The following is a 22,280-nucleotide window of genomic DNA, read 5'->3' as shown; positions in this document are numbered from 1 at the left end:
GTTTTAAACCTGCTGCCCATTAGTTTCATTTGGTTGCCCCTAGTTCATTTATTATTGGAACAAGTAAATAACTTTTCCTTATTCACTTTCTCCACATTACTCATTTTATATACCTCTATCATATCCCCCCTTGGTCTCCTCTTTTCCAAGCTGAAAAGTCCCAGTCTCTTTAATCTCTCCTCATATGGGACCTGTTTCAAACCCCTAATCATTTTAGTTGCCCTTCTCTGAATATTTTATAATGCCAGTATATCTTTTTTGAGATGAGACCACATCTGTACGCAGTATTCAAGATATGGGCATACCATGGATTTATATAAGGACAATAAGATATTTTCTGTCTTATTCTCTATCCCTTTTTTAATGATTCCTAACATCCCATTTGCTTTTTTGACTGCCACTGCACACTGCGTGGATGTCTTCAGAGAACTATCCACGATGACTCCAAGATCTCTTTCCTGATTAGTTGTAGCTAAATTAGCCCCCCCCCCCATATTGTATATATAGTCAGGGTTATTTTTTCCAATGTGCATTACTTTACACTTATCCATATTCAGTTTAATTTGTCATTTTGTTGCCCAATCATTTAGTTTTGTGAGATCTTTTTGAAGTTCTTCAGGGTCTGCTTTAGCCTTAACTACCTTGAGCAGTTTAGTATCATCTGCAAACTTTGCCACCTCACTGTTTACCCCTTTCTCCAGATCATTTATGAATAAGTTGAATAGGATTGGTCCTAGGACCGACCCTTGGAGAATACCACTAATTACCCCTTTCCCTTCTGAAAATTTACCATTTATTCCTACCCTGTGTTTCCTGTCTTTTAACCAGTTCTCAGTCCATGAAAGGATCTTCCCTCTTATCCCATGACAACTTAATTTATGTAAGAGCCTTTGGTGAGGGACCTTGTCAAAGGCTTTCTGGAAATCTAAGTACACTATATCTACTGGATCCCCCTTGTTCCCATGTTTTTTGACCCCTTCAAAGAACTCTTAGGCTATGTCTACACTGATGGGTTCTTGCACAGGAACATCTTGTGCAAGAATTCCTGCACAAGAACACATCCACACAGCCATGTGTTTTTACACAAGAGCATCCATGGCAGTGTGGACGCTCTTGCGCAAGAAACCCCTGCCGCGCATCCACACTGCCTTCTTGTGCCAGAGCTCCTGCACAAGAGGGCTTGCACCTGTTGGAAAAGACCATAGCTCTTGTGCAAGAGGTCCTCTTCCGATGCCATACTGTAAATCTTCTTGCACAAGAGCAGGCAGGCAGCGTGGACACTCTGCAGAAATATGGCCTTTCCTGTGCAAGAACCCACCAATGTAGACGTAGCCTAAGAGATTCGTAAGACATGAATTCGCTTTACAGAAACCATGTTGACTTTTTCCCAACAATATGTTCTATGTGTCTGACAATTTTATTCTTTACTATTGTTTCAATTTGCCTGGTACAGACGTTAGACTTACCGGTCTGTAATTGCCGGGATCGCCTCTAAAGCCCTTTTTAAATATTGGCAAAACATTAGCTATCTTCCAGTCATTGGGTACAGAAGCTGATTCCAAGGATAAGTTACAAACCATAGTTAATAGTTCAGCAATTTCACATTTGAGTTCTTTCAGAACTCTTGGGTGAATGCCATCTGGTTCCGGTGATTTGTTACGGTTATCAATTAATTCCAAAACCTCCTCTAATGACACAAATCTGAGGACTTGTCACAGATTGGTCACCTACAAAGGACAGGTAAGGTTTGGGAATCTCCCTAACATCCTCAGCCATGAAGACTGAAGCAAAGAATTCATTTAGTTTCTCCACAATGACTATCGTCTTTAAGTGCTCCTTTTGTATCTTGATCATCCAAGGGTCCTACTGGCTGTTTAGCAGGCTTCCTGCTTCTGATGTACTTAAACTTTGTTATTACCTTTCAAGTTTTTGGCTAGCTATTCTTCAAACTCGTTTTTGGCTTTTCTTATTACATTTTTACACTTAGAAAGGAGCATAAACACTTCCAAATTATCTACCTCACTACGATTTGTCTTACTCTTTTTAAAAGATGTCTTTTAAAAAAAAACCTTGAGGCTAAGTTTCACCTACTTTACACTTACTACACACTGGCTGTGTCTAGACTGGCCACTTGAATTTCTGCAAGAACACTGACCATCTCATGTAAGAAATCAGTGCTTCTTGCGGAAATACTATGCTGCTCCCGTTCGGGGGCAAAAGTCCTTTTGCGCAAAAGGGCCATTGTAGACAGCTCAGATTTGTTTTGTGCAAAAAAGCCCCGATCGGGGCTTTTTTTCAGAAAAGCGTGTCTAGATTGGCATGGACGCTTTTCCACAAAAAGTGCTTTTGCAGAAAAGCGTCGTGCCAATCTAGACGCTCTTTTCCGCAAATGCTTTTAACAGAAAACTTTTCCATTAAAAGCATTTCTAGAAAATCATGCTAGTCTAGATGTAGCATGTGCGTTACTCAAGCTAATTGGAATTAGAAGCTGCAATGTTTCACCTCTAGTATTCCAATATGAGCAATAGTTCAGACTTATTGTGCTGAAATTAATGCTCATCCAAAAAGTTAAGGGCTATGTCTAGATTGGCATGATTTTCCAGAAATGCTTTTAACGGAAAAGTTTTCTGTTAAAAGCATTTTCGGAACGGAGCATCTAGATTGGCATGGACGCTTTTCCGCAAAAGCACTTTTTGCGGAAAAGCATCCGTGGCCAATCTAGACGCACTTTTCCGCAAAAAAAGCCCTGATCGCCATTTTCGCAATCGGGGCTTTTTTGCGGAAAACAAATCTCAGCTGTCTACACTGTCCCTTTTGTGCAAAATTTTTTCCCAAAAGGGAATTTTGCCCGAATGGGAGCAGCATAGTATTTCCACAAAAAGCACTGATTTCTTATAGTAGGAAGTCAGTGCTTTTGCGGAAATTCAAGCGGTCCGTGTAGATAGCTAGCAAGTTTTTCCGGAAAAGCGGCTGATTTTCCAGAAAACCTGGCCGGTCTAGACACAGCCAAGGTGTTTGTGTTTAGAAATAATGGTTAACAGGGTGACTACAGGAGCAGGAAGAATTAACATATGCAATAGGCAGAGCTTGATTTGAAGGACATTTGTAAACCGTCTTTAGTAGCTTTTCTATTTCCCTTGAAAAGCAAGCAATTTTTCTAATAGTTCTTTGTAATAATTCACTTATTCAGATTGTTTTCAGCATCTTGACTCCTTCAAATTCTGAGGGCCAAATTTTTGCACTTAAATTGTGTTACACAGATTTATAATTGCACCTTTTGAGTACTGGCTGAAGTGATTTTCATGCCTCAGTAAGGCATGCCTCTTGCCCTGAATTCACACAGCAGGGCAGCACAACTGGATCAATATAAATATGCCAGAAATTCAAGTGAGCTTTCTGATATCAGGCATGTTCTGTTTAATGAACACTTATTTTGTTCATTTTAAATACGGTTTCTGTTTACACTTACAACTTAGTGGCTGATTACCATTTATTTCTTAAGATTAATCTGTGGAGATTTATTCCAGACATTAAAAATGAATCTGAGCAGTCACTTCATGCCAAGTAACTTCAATTTTAATATGGTAACATTAAAATTCCTTAATCAATACACAGAAAATGTCTGATTTTCACTATGTATTATTGTGTGTCTTCTAGATTAAAATTCTTAGTTCTTCCCCTAACATCTGCTAGGTTAAAATGTTGCCTTTTTTAAAAAAAAGACCCTTTCACAAGCATGCAGAGTAGGATGCTTTCTCTGCTATGGAGAAGACCCCAATACATTTAAATAGCCGCTTTCTTTTAAAAATAATACTGGGTTTTGAAATGTAATAGTATCAGTTCAGAGAACTCTGTACAAGCTACATAATCTATAGCAGAAGCCACCCTGCTTAGAAGTCACCCTCAAATTATTTCAATGCTAGTTTAGTAAGATTTTATTAAACAAAAAAAACACTATTAGATAAACTCGGGCTGTCAATTGACCAATGTTAAGCAGGACAGGATTAACGTGTTTTTTTTTTTTAAAACACATTAATGCTGCACTGCCCCTTTGAAGTGCTGCTCCGACACTTGTGCCCAGCTGATCTCCAGCTCCTAATGCACTGCCTCTTGGAAACACCACCATGGTGCTTCCAAGGGGCAGCACTGCATGGAGCCCGGGGTTAGCTGGGGACTCCAGGGATGCGTCTACACTGCCATATACTTTTGCACAAGAGCATCCATGGCTGTGTGGACGCTCTCTTGCGCAAGAAAGCTCTGATGGCCATTGTAGCCATAGGGCTTTCTTGCACAAGAAACCCCTGCCACGCGTCCACACTGCCCTCTCACAAGAGCATTTGCGCAAAAAGGCTTACACTTGTCTGAAAAGAGTGTAGCTCTTGCATAAGCAGCCCTCTTACCACGCTTTACTGTAAATCTTCTTGCACAAGAGTGGGCAGGCAGTGTGGACACTCTGTGGAAGAACGGTCATTCTTGTGCAAGAACCCGCCAGTGTAGACATAGCCCAGCTGATCCCAGGCTCCATGCAGTGCTGCTCTGCTGAAGCACCACCGCAGTGTTTCAAAGGGGAGGTGCACGCAATTAATCAATTAATTTTTTTAATGGTTTGACAGCCCTAAGATAACTAAACCTCATTATTTTGATCCAATACTCTCAAATTCTTGAAGACTGAACCCAGTGGTAGGCCTTCATGGCTCTAAGGTTAACTTTACATTTTTTCCTTGAATCACAAATGTTTTATACTCTGAAGATTTAGAAAAATGTTAATGAAAATCTAATGTACAATAAGACAAGTTTTAAAAAGAACAGTTTTAAATGGCCAATAAAACAAAGGTGAACTGAAAGCTATCACTCTAAAGGACTAGCAGCAGAATCTGTGCACCTTAAGCACAAGTATTAGATTTCTTGAAGTGTTAAATTTTTTTCCTCAGACCTGCCTCAGGTTACCTGACCTTTTGATACCAAAACTTAAGCACGTGCCACTTAAAGTACTGTATACAACAGGGGTGGTCAAGAGAGCCTCCGTGGGCTGCATCCAGCCTGCCAAACAGGTTGATCCAGCCTGCAGATACTCTGCCAGTCTCCCAACCCAGGCTAATCAGGACCTGGGGGTGGGGAGCACGTGTGAAGTCTCCTCCTCCCCCTCCCCTCCCCGCACAGCTGGCAAATCACTCTAAGCACCAGACCACCCCCCATGCAGGGCAGGAGCAGGGAGCAAGAGACTTCACACACTCCCCAGCCCTGATTCACCTGGGGTAGAGAGAGTGCATGCCTACTCCCGCTACCAGGGGCACGGGCATCTTGAGGGAACTGCCAGAGGTTCAGAACAGCTGACGGTTCTCTCGGGGCGGAGGGGGGCCATAGAGGCAAAGACTTCAGGCACTCCTCCACTCACAAGGTCTGTGGGCAGGAGAGCACAGAAGTGTCCTGACTCCTCCCCTTCCACCCAGGCCCTGCCCCATCCAGGACAGCCCGGGGCCATTTCAAACATTTAAGTGGCTCTTCTTCTAAAATTATTGCCTACCCCAGTATACAAGAATTATTCCAATCTGAAAGCTGGCATGTATCAAGTGTCACAAGGTAAAATACACATTGGGGGGGAGGGAAAGCAACACGGACAAATTTACTCACACATATATTGACTAAAGGAGGACTCCTCAGGTGAGTAAGGAGTAAAAAACTGATCCCAAAACTTACTCAAAGTGGAGGGAGGTGAGAGAATGAATTGGGTCTTTACATTGGTGTAAATCCAGAAGGACTTAACTGACTCAGGGCTTACATTGTTTGAAACCCAAGAACCTACTTCCTCTACACCAATCCTGGTTCTGTGCTAAGCTGAACTCCAAATATGTTGTACTTACTCTAGAAAAGTCAGCTTCAGTTTATGCCTCCTCACAGCAATGACTGAAAAAAAAAATGAACTAAAATGTAGGTGTTAAACTAGGAAGCCCTTTTTGCTTAAGGTCTGCTGCTTTTGAGCAAATATGTACCATGGAAAAACAGTAACTCCCAGGTGTTTATTTTATATAGGGTCTGAAACCACTCCCAAGTTAAATAAGCGATGGGACTTTAGCACTGACAATAAAAGGAGTTGCCCCACAGCCACACTGATAAACAGCTGCACAGAATAGTAGCCAAGTCTTCTTTTTAAAAAAAAAAAAAAAAAAACTGCAGAGGGTACAATTTAAAACAGCAGGCAATTACCAAAAACTGGTCTGGTTAAAAAAAAAAAAAAAAAAAAAAAAAAAAAACTCCTCAACCCCTAAATACAGCCACAAAATTGACCACATGGGCTACCTTCCACTAAAGGATCCTCATTTTATTTTCCCCTAGAGGAAATTGTTTGGTCAAAAGAAACTACATACAGTTAGAACAGATTTCCACTGGGCAGCCCAACTCAGTGAGCTCTTGCTTTACCTTTCAGGTATGGACGGACAAGAATGGTGGATTTAGGTAGTAAAAGATCATTAGTCATGAAGAAACTAATGAACACAAAAATCCTATCAGAAAAATAGTGTTACTATGCAAGTTCCATATTACAATGCAACTGTTTGTTAGCCCCTTCAGCAACAATAGCCTCTAACTGAAGTTATTAATTTGCAATAAAGAGTCAATGGCCAAAACACCCTTTTACTGTCATTGAAACAATTACATCTATCATGAGAATAACCTTTTGATTCAGCCCATCTTATATAGATTTTACATTTATCATTTGTATTTAATATTATGCAGTATTCCTGAAGGGCATAAGTGGATGTTATTGTGTCACAAGCTACATACCTTTGCCAGACTAATTTCAGATCTCAGTTTTCCCAAAAGAAGGCCATCTTGGTCAGCTCATTCGGGACCTGAGTGGACATCTATTCACATCCAAAACCAACTCACCCATTCATGTGAGCAACAATTTTTTCCTCAAAAAGAGGATTTCTGCAAGTGCTTAAATACAAGTGTTGCTAGTAATGCACCTACTTTACAAATAGAGGAATTTCTAAGTGAAGTAAACTCACTGCAACCTATCACAAGAATATGCTAATTGCAGGGGGTGGTAATAGTTGGAGTGCACCATCTCTGAGATCTTGTTTATGATGTCGGAGTACCAAGTCATTTCTTCAACTTTAAACAGCCTTTGGTTAAATAACTATTACAATAGTTCCAAATTCTAAAGTTTTTGCAGAAGTCTTCTGAAACTTTCATACAATGTCTACAGAGATTAGGCAAATAGGAACAGTACCTAACTTGTTAACATGGCCACTAACTGGAAGCCCTTAGCACCACGTTCAGTTTCACATTTATACTTGCAGTCAAATTGGTCTCATTTAAATAACTTTCAGATATCCAGATGTTGTGCTATTTTTAATCTAAAATCTTCAGAGACTAGTAGGCCACTAGATTATAAAAGCAAAGTCTTTATTTCAAGACCAAAGCAGAGTTATTAGTGAACCCAGTGCTGCTCTCCCACTTCCATTTCATTCTCTCCTTCCATCCCACCTCCTTTCGGAAGGAGATTGTAATGACGTGTCCACCTGAGCCTTTCAGGGCTGCTGCATTAACCCGTTGGCTGCTACAGCCCCCAGAGACAAAGTTCTGTAGTGCACTGACTTCTATCATAATCAGAGTCTGAGTGTCACAGAACTTTGCTTCAAGAGACTAAATCCTCCGGAGTTACAGGTACCAAGTTCCTTCCAGGAAAGGTCCCTTTCTGGAAAGGGGAGAATGAAGACAGTTAGAAGACAACCCCCTTTGATTAATCCATTAACTCAGCAGAGACTCTGATCCCCAGAACCAAGGAAAAGAAAAGCCTCCAAGTGAAGAGGCTGCTCCAATCGGTGCCAGTTGCAGTGACGCCCCCTCCCCCAAAGCTGCTGGCTTGAACAGACTGAAATAATCGAGGAACAGCTGGCTGTGTCAGCAGGGAGTTATACTAGTCCAGCTGCTGGTGCGATCCAGCTCGCTAGGGAGAGCCCCTGCTCTCGTGTCCCATGAAAGGTGGCCACCCCGGGCTGCCAGCACACCACCGCGCACACGGACACAGGGCATGCCTGGGGACTTGGGATAAGTTGGCACCTTCAACTCAAAGGCTGGGGGGCGGGGGGCAGAGAGGCAGGGGCCCAGTCCTGGGCTGACAGCACAAACTTTCCCCCCTCCCCATGACACCAGTCAGGGTTCCTGGGCAGACTCCGCCTCGCTATGCAGGGGGCGAGACCCCACCCAGCCGCGCACCCCCTGCCCGGGGGCCACGCTGCCCCCTCCCCCCCGCACACACGCGCCCGTCCCTCCCCTCGCACGGGCGGCCCCCCACGCGCCAGCCCCCCTCCCCCGCCCGCACCTGGAGCGGCCGCAGCTCCCCACGCAACAGGTCCCGCGCTCCGGCCGCGGCGGCAGCTCCCGCGAGGCGGGCGGGCGGGCAGAGGCAGCGACCAGTGTCCGCGCTGCGCGACCGGCTGCGTCCCCGGCCCGGCGCTGCCCCTCGCGCTGGCGCTGCCCGCCCCCAGCCCGCTCCGCTCCATCTTGACTTTTGCCGACGTGGAAATTTTGGGTTCGGAGACGAGCTGCGCTCTTATTGGCTGGCGGCGGCCGGGGTTGGAGGTCACGGCTGCTGTAGCTGCTCCGCGCCAAGCCGCCTCGCAGGCGGAGAGCGGGGGAGGGGCCGCCGCGGGGCTCCTCCCATCCCGGGGTAGAGGCGGCTGAGAGGGAGGCAGGGCGCGGGGGGATCCTAGATGCGGTGCTGCGCGGTCCCTCCCTTAGTGCGGTGGGGTGCATGACAGGGGTGCTGCGCGGTCCCTCCCTTAGTGCGGTGGGGTGCATGACAGGGGTGCTGCGTGGTCCCTCCCTTAGTGCGGTGGGGTGCATGACAGGGGTGCTGCGCGGTCCCTCCCTTAGTGCGGTGGGGTGCATGGCGGGGCTGCTGCGCGGTCCCTCCCTTAGTGCGGTGGGGTGCATGGCGGGGGTGCTGCATGAGCCCCCTCTTAATGCAGTGGGGTGCATGGCGGGGCTGCTGCGTGGTCCCTCCCTCAGTGCAGTGGGGTGCATGGCGGGGGTGCTGCATGAGCCCCCTCTTAATGCAGTGGGGTGCATGGCAGGGGTGCTGCGCGGTCCCTCCCTTAGTGCGGTGGGGTGCATGGCGGGGGTGCTGCGTGGTCCCTCCCTTAGTGCGGTGGGGTGCATGGCGGGGGTGCTGCGTGGTCCCTCCCTTAGTGCGGTGGGGTGCATGGCGGGGGTGCTGCGTGGTCCCTCCCTTAGTGCGGTGGGGTGCATGGCGGGGCTGCTGCGTGGTCCCTCCCTTAGTGCGGTGGGGTGCATGGCGGGGGTGCTGCGTGGTCCCTCCCTTAGTGCGGTGGGGTGCATGGCGGGGGTGCTGCATGAGCCCCCTCTTAATGCAGTGGGGTGCATGACAGGGGTGCTGCGTGGTCCCTCCCTTAGTGCGGTGGGGTGCATGGCGGGGGTGCTGCATGAGCCCCCTCTTAATGCAGTGGGGTGCATGGCAGGGGTGCTGCGCGGTCCCTCCCTTAGTGCGGTGGGGTGCATGGCAGGGGTGCTGCACAGTCCCTCAGTGCAGTGGGGTGCATGGCGGGGGTGCTGCGCGGTCCCTCCCTTAGTGCGGTGGGGTGCATGGCGGGGGTGCTGCATAGGTCCTCCTTTAGTGCGGCGGGGTGCTGCACAGAGCTTTTCCTTAGTGCATGGGGTTGCATGGCTGGGGTACTGCACGGGAGCTCTCCCTTAATGCATTGGAGTTTAATGGCTGGCGTACTGAATGGAGCTTTCCCCTAGTGCAAGTGGGGTGGTACATGCATGGAGCTCTCCCTTAGCACAGTGATCTCCATGACTGAAGTGCTGCACTTTTCTTAGTTGAGCTAGCTGCACAACTGAGGTGCAGAAGGGGGCTCTACCTTCTCCAATGGGATGTATGGTTGGGGTGCTGCATGGAGGTCTCTCCCTTTAACACAATAGGGTTCTTTATTCTAGTGGAAGATCATGTTGGATCTGCCTTCTGCAGAAGTTGTTTGTTTCCCTATATACTATTAACAAGCAAGCTTAATAAATACATTTTCTGCATGATTTGCCCTCAAGCTTCTTCTGCAGCTGTTGGTTATTAAAAGTATAGAAAAGTCAGTACATGAACAAGCCTCCGTGTCACTTAACCTATATATGTTCAAGTTTGCAAAGAATACATAAACAGAATAGAAATAAAGTGATTATATTATAGAGAAACAGTGGATTTGTTTCAGTCAGAGCAGTTGTAGAGCAGCTAAATGGTAACCCTATGACTCATGGCCAAACTTCCATTATTTACTTAGGAGTTTTGTCTGGATAAAGAGTGGAAAGCTAAGTTTATGGCTGTTTAGGCCTCTATCCTGTCAGTACTCATGCACATGCTCAGTTTTAGACAAGTGAATAATCCTAGGGAATTTATTGGGACCATCTCTGTGTGGCTACGTCTATACTGCTTCCTTCTTGCACAAAAGCCTATGCAAATGAAGCGCAGATTAACATATTGCTGTGCTTCATTTGCCTAATTAATTAGGGGCCATTTTGCACAAGAAGCTTTTGCGCAAAAAGGAGCTGTGTAGTCGGCTCCTTTCTGCGCAAAACCCCCCTCTTCCGCAAGAGCTGTTCTTCCTCATTTTTTCAGGAAGAACGGCTCTTGCACAAGAAAGGGGTTTTGCGCAAAAAGGAGCCATCTACACATCTCCTTTTTGCGCAAAAGCCTCTTGCTCAAAAACAGCCCCTAATTAATTATGCAAATGAAGTGTGGCAATATGCTAATCTGCACTTCATTTGCATAGGCTTTTGCGTTTGAAACTGCGGATTAAGGGCCCAGTCCGGCATGCATTAGACCACTGTAGGGGGTAGCATCCTTCACCTCTGTAGCTCCCTAAATACTTCTTTTAGAATCGAGGCCATAGCTGTTAATCCACATAAATTGTCACTGCCTGTGAAAGATCAAGAGTAAAAATATATAGTGGAAAAAATTGAAGCACTTCAATATTTTGCTTATATTATGTAATCAAATTAGCAATTATATTTGTAATGTTTTCTTATACTTGCAATATATTTGGGAAATTTTGGGAAGAAAAGGGGCCTTTATCTTTAAATACCTAATTTCCTTTTCTTCTTTGTCATCAACACCAAAAATCCTATCGCCTTCCATCTTCCTCTCTATCTTTTCATACTAGCCTTCATGTTGCTTTTCCTTGTCTGTTCCTGATTTTGCTGTTTCTTTCCATATGCTTGCTCTTCCTTTTTTCCTTCTCATTCCCAGGCTATCCACAGTCTCTAGGCATGGACCCTCTGTGCTAGGTCAGCCAGCCTCAGCTGTGCTATTGTCAATCTGCTGGGTGTCCGGGAATATTGATTTTACAGTGTGTATGCTCCGTAAAAAAAAAAATCAATATTGCAGTAGATTGAGTAGAGCGTGCAGCAGTGTAATGGAGCCCAGCCTGCTAATGTAACATGCCAGGGTCCTCATTCAGAGATTGAGGTCAGTCAGAAAATGGAAATGTGTTTTCTTATTTTATTGTCTGTTTCAGATTTAATGTAGGTGTTTATATTCTAGTGTTTAACTTACAGCAGGGCATGCAGTGACTTTAAAGTCATGTCTAACAAAATATCTCACATTTTCAAGGTATATAGACAAAAAAAAACAAAGCCTCAGGCATAAAGTCCATTTATTAGAACATAACCTCTTCTTCCTGCTATTCATTAGTTATCAATAATGTCTAATATACAATAGTCATTGAAAAAGTTAACAGTTTTGGTTCCTTACATTTCTAGAATTGAATGACATTTGAAAATGACACAGGGGACCGAATATAAAAGCTTTACTAAAGAGCTGAGGATGCTCAGCATGCTATCATTAAAATAATTAATTTGGTGCAACTGTCAATCTTTGCTTAGGAGACAACTAGCTGTGGAGCAGCAAATGCCTTTCCAGTGAGAGCTATCTGGTTCTAGTTCAGATAGGAGGCTTCCTTATGCAAAATGTTGCCTGTGTGTATTTTCCAGCCTGCAGTTCTTTGAAAACACAGTCATTTTTCTTAAATAACTGTACATTTGTCTCAAGGACAATCACATATCTCATTAAGTTACTATAAAGCAGTTTCCACTGTTTTAAAATACGGACATTAGTTTCTTTGAGTCAATTCCTATGCAGAATTTAAATAAATTTAACTTTATCAGTTTTCAATCAGAAAACAAAGTAGTTTTATGTGCACTAGGTACTCCTTTTATTTTCTGAAATAGACCAATTTGGGGGGATTCGCTGCAATCTTTGGTATAACAGCATATTTTGTTGTCTATATGTCAGAAGATACCATAATTATAAGTTCAGAGGGGTAACTGAGTTAGTCTGTATAGGATAAACTTAAAAAACAACAAATAGTATGGTAGCATTTTAAAAGACTAACAAAACATATAGATGATACCATGAGCTTTCATAGGCCCAAAACTCATGATACCATCTACATGTTTTGTTAGTCTTTAAAGTGCTACCATAATTATAGGGTCAGTAATAATGACACCATGATACCTAATGCAAACATGTGCAAACTATAGAGTTTTTTCTGCAATATAATTATGAGTATGATATAGTACCATAAAATATTCAGATTTTAATTGTAAGGTAAAACATGTGAGTGAAGATTAAGTAAAGTAAAGAGGTTTAAATGTAACCTTAAAAAAGTCAAGCTGACTAGGCAAATATTTCTGCATAAGCAACTTCATTAAGCTGATGACTGGATTATTTTTTTAAATTTTAAAACAATTAGCATGTTACAAGATGCAATCATTTAAATGTAATTTGAAAATTAAAGTTATTCAAGATGAGAAACTAATTCTCATTCCAGAGATGGCTTTTAGGATATTAATGTCAATAAATAAAGACTTCAATCAATATTATAGTACATTTAAAAATGAATTTAAACAATTATATTAAGTCAATTTGCGCTATTTACTGATAAAAGAAAATGATACATAGAAACTGAGTAACACCATTGTGATTCTTAGTTGACTCATTTGAGATTGTTTTCTCTGGATAAAATATAATTTTTATTGTATTTATGTAATTCTGTACTTTGTTATTAGATTTTTTTAAAAGAACAGCATGACAGACTAGTTCTGATAATTACCACTGAATAAGTTAAGGTTAAGAACACTGCACAGTAGTATTTTTAAAATGTTATATTAATACTGAGCACTTACAGTACATTGCATCTAAAGATCAAAGAGCTTTACAAAGGTTCTATATCTTTATGCGATAGATGGGATCTGTGCACAAGTAAGTGACAGAGTAGGGAATAGAACCCCAGTCACTAGACTCACCTGTTCTAAACCCTAAACAATGCTGATTCCTTTTACCATAATATATCTATAGATTTTAGAAATGTCTGCCTCATTCATCTGTGAGTCCTATTGTTCAAGAACTCCTCCTAAATGGTAAGAAGTAGGACCACCAAATGTGGTATGCAGCTTCCCCTTATTATAACTTAAAGCCAGGTCAGGGTTTGACTGTGCCAGAATGATGGGATACATATGGAATGTGATTGTTTCACATCAAACGGAAAGAAGGGGTGTGAGAGCAGGGATAGTTATACTCACCCATGACCACTGGGGGCAGTAAGAGCTCCAGCAAGCAATTGCTGGCCACTGCCCTGTTCCAGGGAGCAGTTGTAGGCCACCATGCAGTTCCTGCCCTTGGAAGCACCAGCGTAAGATTTGGGAGGTCTCCCTTGCCTCGGAGCAAAGCCAGTGCCTCTGGTGCACAGCCTACCCCCCTGCGGGCCAGACCTGGAGAGAAGCCACAGAGCAGGGTACACAGCCCCTCTGCCCCCACCTTGGGGACAAGCTGGCGGGTGGGGTGTACAGCCCAGCCCAGCCCCTGCTGCCCCACGCTGGTCAGCAGGGAAAAGCCAGTGTCCAACTCCACCCGCTGCCCAGAGCCTCCTCTCCCCTGAGTTACTCCTCTTCTCAACCTCCTTCCTTGACTTCTGTACCCCACTTCCTGCCCTGAGCCCCTCAATTCTGAACCCTGACTCCTGCACCTCCCCACTTCCATCCTCCTTCCTTTAACCCCACAAATCCCCAAGCTCCTGCCCTGACTCCTGCACCACCCACACCACCAACCCCCTGCCCTGAAGGACCTAAGCAATACCGGATAAGTCTTCTCATCTTAGATATAAAAGTATTTATAAGTTACAAGATCAACCATAGATTTACGATCAAAAGAAAACATGAAGTAGCACACCTAACTTCTATTATACCGACACACGACCTGACCCATTTCCCTTTTAATCAATGTGAAGCTTTCAATCGCCTTCAGTGTCAGATGGATCAAGTCTGAACTATGTATTTTAAGGCTCAATGCTGCATGGTTATGAAACTCACTTACTTACATGAGTAGGTCTCAATGAATTCAATCTGGTCCTAGCAAATAAACAGGACAATAGTTAGACAAGGTAGGCGAAGTAATATCTTGAATTGGACAAACTTCTGTTCATGAGAGAGAAAAGTGGGATACTGGGTCTTCAACTTACACGGAACTCTTCTTCAGGCTTTGTGCATGGGTCAGTGTTTATCTGTTTCCAAAACAGAAGCAGGTTCAATAAAAGATGATACCTCACCCGCCTTGTCTCTCTAATAGTGTGCATGGGCTATAGCAACACTGTGAAGGACAATTGCTACTCATCAGTAGGTGAATGGAGTTTTGTTTTCTCAAGCCTAGTGAATCAGGATTTATGACCCTCAAACTGAGTAAAAAATGTCACGCGATAAAGCTTAATGTCTACATGTCAGTAATGGAATTGGCAATAGCAGAAAGAAGGTAACTTGGGAGGAAAGAGCAGGACAAAAAGTTTACCCCACTTCTCCTAATAAGGAAACCTCTTGCAAACAGACGTATGCACGCAACTCAAATGAGGTAGGTTTACAAAAAATAATCACCTTTTAAAATCCAGTAAAGGATTTTACTTGGGTCTTGTCCAACATTTTTCTTCAGATACTTGTGGGAGTCCTATGAGCACCTGAGTTCAGAATACCCTTAAGGAATAACAACCAAAGAGGGAACAGAATGGTAGAATAGGACTAACATGTAATTATGTAACACAGTCTTTCCTATCCTTCCAAACTGTAAATCTCTAGGGGCATGTCTACAGAGCAATGTTATTTCAGAATAACTGGTGTTATTCCAAAATAACAAAGAGCATGTCCACACTGTAAGCCATTATTTCAAAATAATGGCGAGCTGGAGGACTTCTTACTCTGATTCCTGTAACCCTCATTTCACAAGGAGTAAGGGAAGTCGAAGAATGAAAATTCTTCCTTCAACTTCCTGCTGTGTAGACAGCATCAAAAGCCAAATGTAGCCGTTTTGACTTCAGCTATGCAATTGACGTAGCTCAAGCTGTGTAGCTTAATTCAACTTCAGCCCTGTTGTATAGATGTACCGTAGGAGCGAATGGATGTGAAAAGCAGTTAAAAAGTAAATGAGAATATATTGTAGACATTAAAGAGGATTCAAAATCCTGCCTGGAAAGTCTATTTTAATTCTGTAAGTGTAATTTATTGTTTTAAAAGGCTATTTACTCCCAAGAGTAATAAAGTAAGCATCAAACTAATGGCTCTTTGCTAAGACTCCTAAGCACTAAGATCACATAAAGTTATTACTATTTAAATTAAAAAGTATCAAATCAGGGATTTTTAAGAATATTTGCCTAACTTTAGGAATTGTCATATAGCAAGGGAACATTTATTTAGTTAAAAAAAAGGGGGGGGTCCTTTTAAGTGTCTTCATCTCTTTTCTGTCTTTCCACATCCAAACATTAATTATATAATTGAATATTCATTATAACCAAAGAAAGATGGATTGAGTTAAATATATATGACAAGAAAACCCTTTTTCTCCTGCAACCATGTTCTTTTTAAGTGGAAGGCATGGAATATTGACAGATCATATCATACAAGTGCAGTCTTTCTTAAACTTTTTAAGACTGAGGAACGCCAAACAATTTTTTTTATGAGGAACACATAGGATTTTTGGTTGAGGAAATAAAAAGGTCAGGGGGAAAAAGGGTTGGGGGGAAGGAAGTTATTGAGGAAAGAAAAGGGTCAAGGGGACGTTATTGAGCAAAAACTTTTAAAAAGTCACCTGCCCCTTTAAGGGTGGCCATTTTGAATTCTGTTGTTCCCCGCAGCACATCTCCGACTGTCTTGTGGCATACCAGTGTGCCGTGGAACACAGTTTAAGAAACAGTGTACAAGTGCATCCAAGATTTTTAAAAAAGGTGGTAAAGCCCAAATACATTTCTTTTCATGTATTGGTGCAAGGCAGAGTCATGTGCAAATTGGTATTACAGAAATAGCCACAAGATGAATTATACTAGTCCATTTACGCTTAAATGAATATATCGGCATTTTGGGGGAAATGCATTTTTGGGCTACAGCAGATGCTGATGTATTATTAGTTGATTTTTTGGAGAGCTACGTCATTTAAGGATGCATCACAAAAACGATACTGTTCCTGAATGGCCAAACAAGATACTTTTATTTTGATTTTGCCTGTACCTTCTATAAAAGATGCTGCCTAAGAAATAGATAGTCACTTTTGAATAGTCTTCTGAAATGTTGGCAGAAATGTTGTGATATTTTCTAATAATCTTGAACCATAATTAAAGAATTTCTTTTCTAAAAGCCATATAATTATGTATAGTCTTTCTATATGGCTACCTTTCTTTGCTTTTCATACAATTCTTTGTATGTATGCTGTCAGTTTCAAAACAAGAGGGCTATGTCTACACTGGCACCCTTTTCCGGAAATGCTTAAAACGGAACAGTTTTCCATTATAAGTATTTCCGGAAAAAGCGCATCTACATTGGCAGGATGCTTTTCTGAAAAAGCACTTTTTCTGGAAAAGCGTCCGTGGCCAATGTAGACGCACTTTTCCGCAAAAAAGCCCCGATTGTCATTTTCGCGATCGGGGCTTTTTTTGCGGAAAAGATTACTGTGCTGTCTACACTGGCCAAAACGGGCCAAACGGGAGCAGCATAGTTTTTCCGGAAAAACACTGACAATTTTACAGTAGATCGTCATTGCTTTTCCGGAAAAGCAAGCGGCCAGTATAGACAGCTGGCAAGTTATTCCGGAAAAGTGGCTGCTTTTCTGGAATAAGTGGCCCAGTGTAGACACAGCCGAGGTGATTTGCTATGCAACAGATTTTTTTTATCTCAATAGTTGGATAGTATATTTTAAATGATTAATTATGAACTTTACTTACTCTTCAAATATGGTAGATCCACCCAGGACATCCCACCAATTTGAAAGATTATACCAATTCTAATGATATTCCCTATTCCTAAAATAGAAAATCCACTGGAAAAGTGGAATTTAAGTAGCTTGTTGACTTGAAAATATTTATGGAAATAACATACAGTCAACTGCTTTCAAGTAAATGATTTTATGTTCCCTGGCAAAACTTCCATTAACTTCATTGGGAGAAGGACTCTGTTTATAAGATTTCCAGTTTAAGCTGGTCACACTGAGTCCAATATTGCAGGGTAAAATTTGCTCTCAAGTTTGCACAGTGGATCTCTTCTACTCAGTTCTTTCTTGCATATGCTGCAACTGTCCTTATACAGAAGCTTTGGGGCATGCACAACATGCAACAGCTCTACCACGTGGACTAGAAGAATAATTTTAATAATAAATAATACAATTGCTATTTTTACTAACCAAGTAATCTTCTAAATTCCAAAATATACTGGGGTCCTAATCACAAACCACTTGCCACACTAGTAAGTTCAAATTTCGTACCTTGCAATACAGAGGTGAGAAAGACCCTCATTTGATCACCACACAAAAGTGGTATATTTTTTTCTTTATGCATAATAGAACAGGAAAGCAACTCATCAGGCTCACCCTTAGGAAGGGTCCACAGTAAAGAACAAAGAATAGAGCCGGCACCAACAAGCACATGCTTATTCATGAATGAAACAAACACTTTTTAAAATAAAATCAGCTAGTTCAATTACAATAGCTTTTGGACAAGTTTAACTTGAGCGACTAGAACTAAAACGACAGGCAACTTAAATTGATGCTGACCTTCCTGGTGTTCCAAGGGTAATATTTTCATTATGATAAAATGTTCTTTAGCAATTTCTCCAGTGAATTAGGCACAAACCTGCTTTTCTTCCACATCAGTCCTGCCTGTCTTCCTGCTTCACCTATTTTTATACTACTAAAACAATATTTGTTTTAGCCAATGCAAACAAAATCCCACTCTCCCACGTGTTAGAGTTTCTTGACATTTAGTACGCAGTACAAGACGAGTGAGAAACTGCAGAACTTTGTTTCAAACCAATTGACTTGTTTTGTCTACTTTTTAGTCCTCTTTAAAGAAAAATATTTGTAAAACTGGAAATTTCTGGGACAACCCTTGCTGCCAAACACACACATGCTTGGATTTATACTTACAATGTGTTTTGTCAAAGCAATTACCTAGTTTGTACATGCAGATTTGCCAATATAATAGGTACATATGCAAAGTTAGCAGGAGCTATTTTACCAGCTATTTTTTAAAGGGACTTCAAGCATTGATGAAGAAATACTGATTAAAAACAAACAAGAACAGGGCAGATTATCATCAGACATAACTGGACATATCTCCTTTGACTACAATGGAATGATGCCAGTTTGCATTAAGGATACGTCTAGACTTCAGGGTATGTCTACACTACAGCGCTAGTTCGAACTAACTTAGTTCGAATTAGTTAATTCGAACTAAGCTAGTTCGAACTAACGCATCTAGAACTAAAAACTAGTTCGAACTAGCGTTTTGCTAGTTCGAACTAGTAAGTCCACATTGAGTGGACTCTGAACAGGGTTTAAGAATGGCCGGAAGCAGTGCCGGCAGGGCATAAAAGGAGGACTTAGAGCATGGAGATACTGTCTCAGGCTAGCCGAGGGCTGCGCTTAAAGGGTCCCGACCCCCACCCCGGACACACAGTTCTAAGGGGTGCCCCGCTTGCAAAGAAGTTCTGGCTTGGAGTGCCCTGAGTGCCCACACTGGGCACATCACACCACTCGGCCATCAGCCCGGCTGCACTTGCCGCAGGCTGCCATCTGGGGAGAGGGAGTAATTGGGGGGCTGCAGGAGAGCTTCCACCCCCAGAAGCCCGCAGAGCCAGCCCAGTCCTCCCCATCGGGGGCTCGTACCCCATTCCTCCCTCACCTCCTTCCACTTACCCTTCCCTAGCCCCCCTTCTTATTGATGTACAAAATAAAGATAACGTTTCTTCCAACATTGACTCTGTCTTTATTGAAAAAAACTGGGGGAGACTGGGAAAAGGAGGTGGGAGAGGGGAAGAGAAAGGCTGGGAGAGGGGAGGGCAACTAACATGATCAGGGGTTGGGAACAGGTCCCAGATGAAGAAAGGCTACAGAGACTGGGACTGTTCAGCTTAGAAAAGAGGAGACGGAGGGGGGACAGGATAGAGGTCTCTAAAAGCAGGAGTTGGGTGGAGAGGGTGCATTCAGAAAAGTTCTTCCTGAGTTCCCATAAAGAAGGACTAGAGGACACCAAAGGAAAGGAATGGGTAGCAGGCTTGAAACTAGTAAGAGAAAGTTGTTCTTGACAAAGCAAATAGTTAACCTGTGGAACTCCTTGCTGCAGGAGGCTGTGAAGGCTACAACTAGAACAGAGTTGAAAGGGAAGTGAGATCAAGTCATGGAGGTTGGGTCCATGGAGTCCTATTAGCCAGAGGGTAGGAGTGGTGTCCCTGCCCAAAGTTTGTGGAAGGCTGGAGAGGGATGGCACGAGACAAATGGCTTGGTCATTGTCTTCGGTCCATCCCCTCCAGGGTCCCTAGGGTTGGCCGCTGTCGGCAGACAGGCTACTGGGCTAGATGGACCTTTGGTCTGACCCAGGACGGCCATTGTAAGCTCAGGGCTCAGTGTCGGGGGTCTCAGTGGACCCCCTTCATTTTCATGCACACCTGGTCCTGGGTGGCCAGGCTGGCAGCTCTCCTGCCCTAGACGGCCACTTTCCTGTGCCTAGTGCGGAGATCGTGGATGAGGTCCACGATGTCCGCACTAGCCCAGGAAGGTGCCCGCCTCTTGCGGTCCAGGGCAAGCTCCCGGGAGCCGCCAGCCTGGTCCCGGCAAGAGGGGGTGGGCTGGGGGGCATCGGGTGGGTGGCTCTGTGCCGTGCCAGGTGCAGGGTCTGCTAGCTGGGTGCTGGCAGGCTTGCACCTGGCACAGGCACCGTAGCCAGCCCGTGCCCCTTTAAGGGGTCCAGGGCCGGGAGGGGGGCATAGAGTTTCCCTGGTGTTGGCCAGAGTGGCCACCAGGGAAACCTGGGGAGGGCTAGCCTCCCACTAGTTCGAACTAAAGGGCTACACAGCCCTTAGTTCGAACTAGCTAGTTCGAACTAGGCGTTAGTCCTCGTAAAATGAGGTTTACCTAGTTCGAACTAAGCGCTCCGCTAGTTCGATTCAAATTCGAACTAGTGGAGCGCTAGTGTAGCACCTATTAAAGTTAGTTCGAACTAACGTCCGTTAGTTCGAACTAACTTTGTAGTGTAGACATACCCTCAGAGTTTTTCCGGGATACCTCTGGTATCCCGGAAAAGCTCTGCCATGTCCAAGGAACGCATCTGCTTTTCTGAAAAAAAAATTCGGAAAAGCAGTCGCATTTTTTTGGCCTTGTTCTATGAGAAAGAAATGATGTTCCAAAAGAGGCTTTTTTCCTGACATTTGGCCCAGTGTAGAAGAACCAATTGTTGGAAAAGCCTCTTTTGGAAGAAAAGCCAACAAAGATCCACAAATTGTGGTTCACAATTTGCATATCTTTTTCCGATAGAACTTTATAGTCTAGACACAGCCTAACTGAGCTCATTATATTAACTCATTATATTTGGCTCATTATATTAACTCTTTTCATAGGATGAAATTGTCTTCTGTGCTTTTTTTTTTTTTTTTTTTTTACACCTCTCCATTATTTTCAAGCACCAGTGTGTTCAATGTTTCTACAGAACACAGGGTCTCTGCTTGAAGGTGCATACAGCCTATATAAAGATGTATCAGATTTCCTGCAACTTCTGATGCAGGCACAATGACTGCATGGCACTATGCTTAACATATGAAAATTACTCTGTTCTTTAAATTATGTTCTCAAGCTGAAAGCAGTAATACTTTCTGTCCTTCATGTGGCCACCCTGTGCTAACACACAGCAAATTGGGCTAAATGTAAAATAACTGCTAGAATTCCTGAGCTAATTATTACAAAGCTGTCTCAGACATGGAGTGGATATCATTATCTGTGCTGTGCAACCAGAAAATGACTAATGTTTGTACCACTCTTCTATTTTGATAGCCAGCTTAATGCAAAACTACTACACACAGCTGATTTTCATGAAATGTTTTTACATTCCTTAGAGCTGGAAAGGGTATAGATAGAACTCAGTTCTATTGGATATTAGCTTGAATAATAGCGTATTGGAAAACAATAGGCATGTGTGTATGTGTCCTGTAAACTGCTCTGTTTATTTAGGCAAATCTATGGCTGTGGATCTGGTTGTGGGCAAGGTTCTTCTACCTATATTTTCAGCAAAAATGACTATTTAACCTATATCCATTTCCACGTATAAGAAAAACTGCTATTCCTTCATGCTCACTTAACACTGTTTTGTGCTGAGAATACATTGCTCCAGAAATTGTGTTGGCTTCCAATTTGTTTGCAAGGCCAGTTCAAGATTTGGATCTTTGAAACATTTAATAACTTTGTTCTTGTCCCCAGTATCTTAGAAACCTCTCATTGTGCTTTGACCCAATTGTTGGGATACCCAAGCTGATGGTCCTTAGACAGATATATCTTGAAGGCTAGAACACAGCAATCTTAGTAAAGGGCCCCTGACTATGGATTTATTTTACCTCTTTGGTCCAATAGTGTCTTAATTTGTTATCATTCCAGCCACATTGCAGGCTTTGGGAATTTTTGAGAGGGTGAGTTCAGAGGAAAGGTTTTGTTCAGGTGAAGATCTTTTCTTCTGATTTTTCTTGTTAACATTAAGAAATACAAACAACAATAATCTAAAGCATTGTGTGGTGTGTAATGTGACTGTGATAGGCCCACTGTTAACTGAAAACAAATAAATAGAATTGTTCCTACTTACCATATATTGCATTTTGGCTGTCCAATCTAGAATAGTCTTCCTAGTAATTTCTTTCCTGAGAAGATATAGAACAGCATGAATGAAGATTAGCATTGCATAAGGACTAAGCCATCTTTATCTGAA

General features: G+C 43.0%; 2 long non-coding RNA genes across 2 annotated transcripts in view; one reads left to right on the top strand and one right to left on the bottom strand.

Moving 5' to 3' along the window:
• Positions 1-7,386: 7,386 nt before the first annotated feature.
• Positions 7,387-8,675, bottom strand: LOC142827317 (uncharacterized). The gene is made up of 2 exons (XR_012901991.1): positions 8,327-8,675; positions 7,387-7,699 (listed from the first exon to the last, which is right to left on the bottom strand). It is a non-coding gene; the product is annotated as an uncharacterized LOC142827317 (long non-coding RNA).
• A 2,729-nt stretch (positions 8,676-11,404) lies between these two features.
• The window catches only part of LOC142826830 (uncharacterized), a 42,967-nt gene continuing 32,091 nt past the window's right edge, over positions 11,405-22,280 (top strand). Inside the window, exon 1 of the long non-coding RNA XR_012901088.1 lies at positions 11,405-11,479. This is a non-coding gene — a long non-coding RNA (uncharacterized LOC142826830). The remainder of the gene's footprint in view (positions 11,480-22,280) is intronic.

The sequence above is a fragment of the Pelodiscus sinensis genome, chromosome 2 (assembly GCF_049634645.1).
Source record: "Pelodiscus sinensis isolate JC-2024 chromosome 2, ASM4963464v1, whole genome shotgun sequence".
NCBI classification, from domain to species: Eukaryota; Metazoa; Chordata; order Testudines; family Trionychidae; genus Pelodiscus; species Pelodiscus sinensis.
This window is presented reverse-complemented; position numbering and strand designations above follow the sequence as displayed.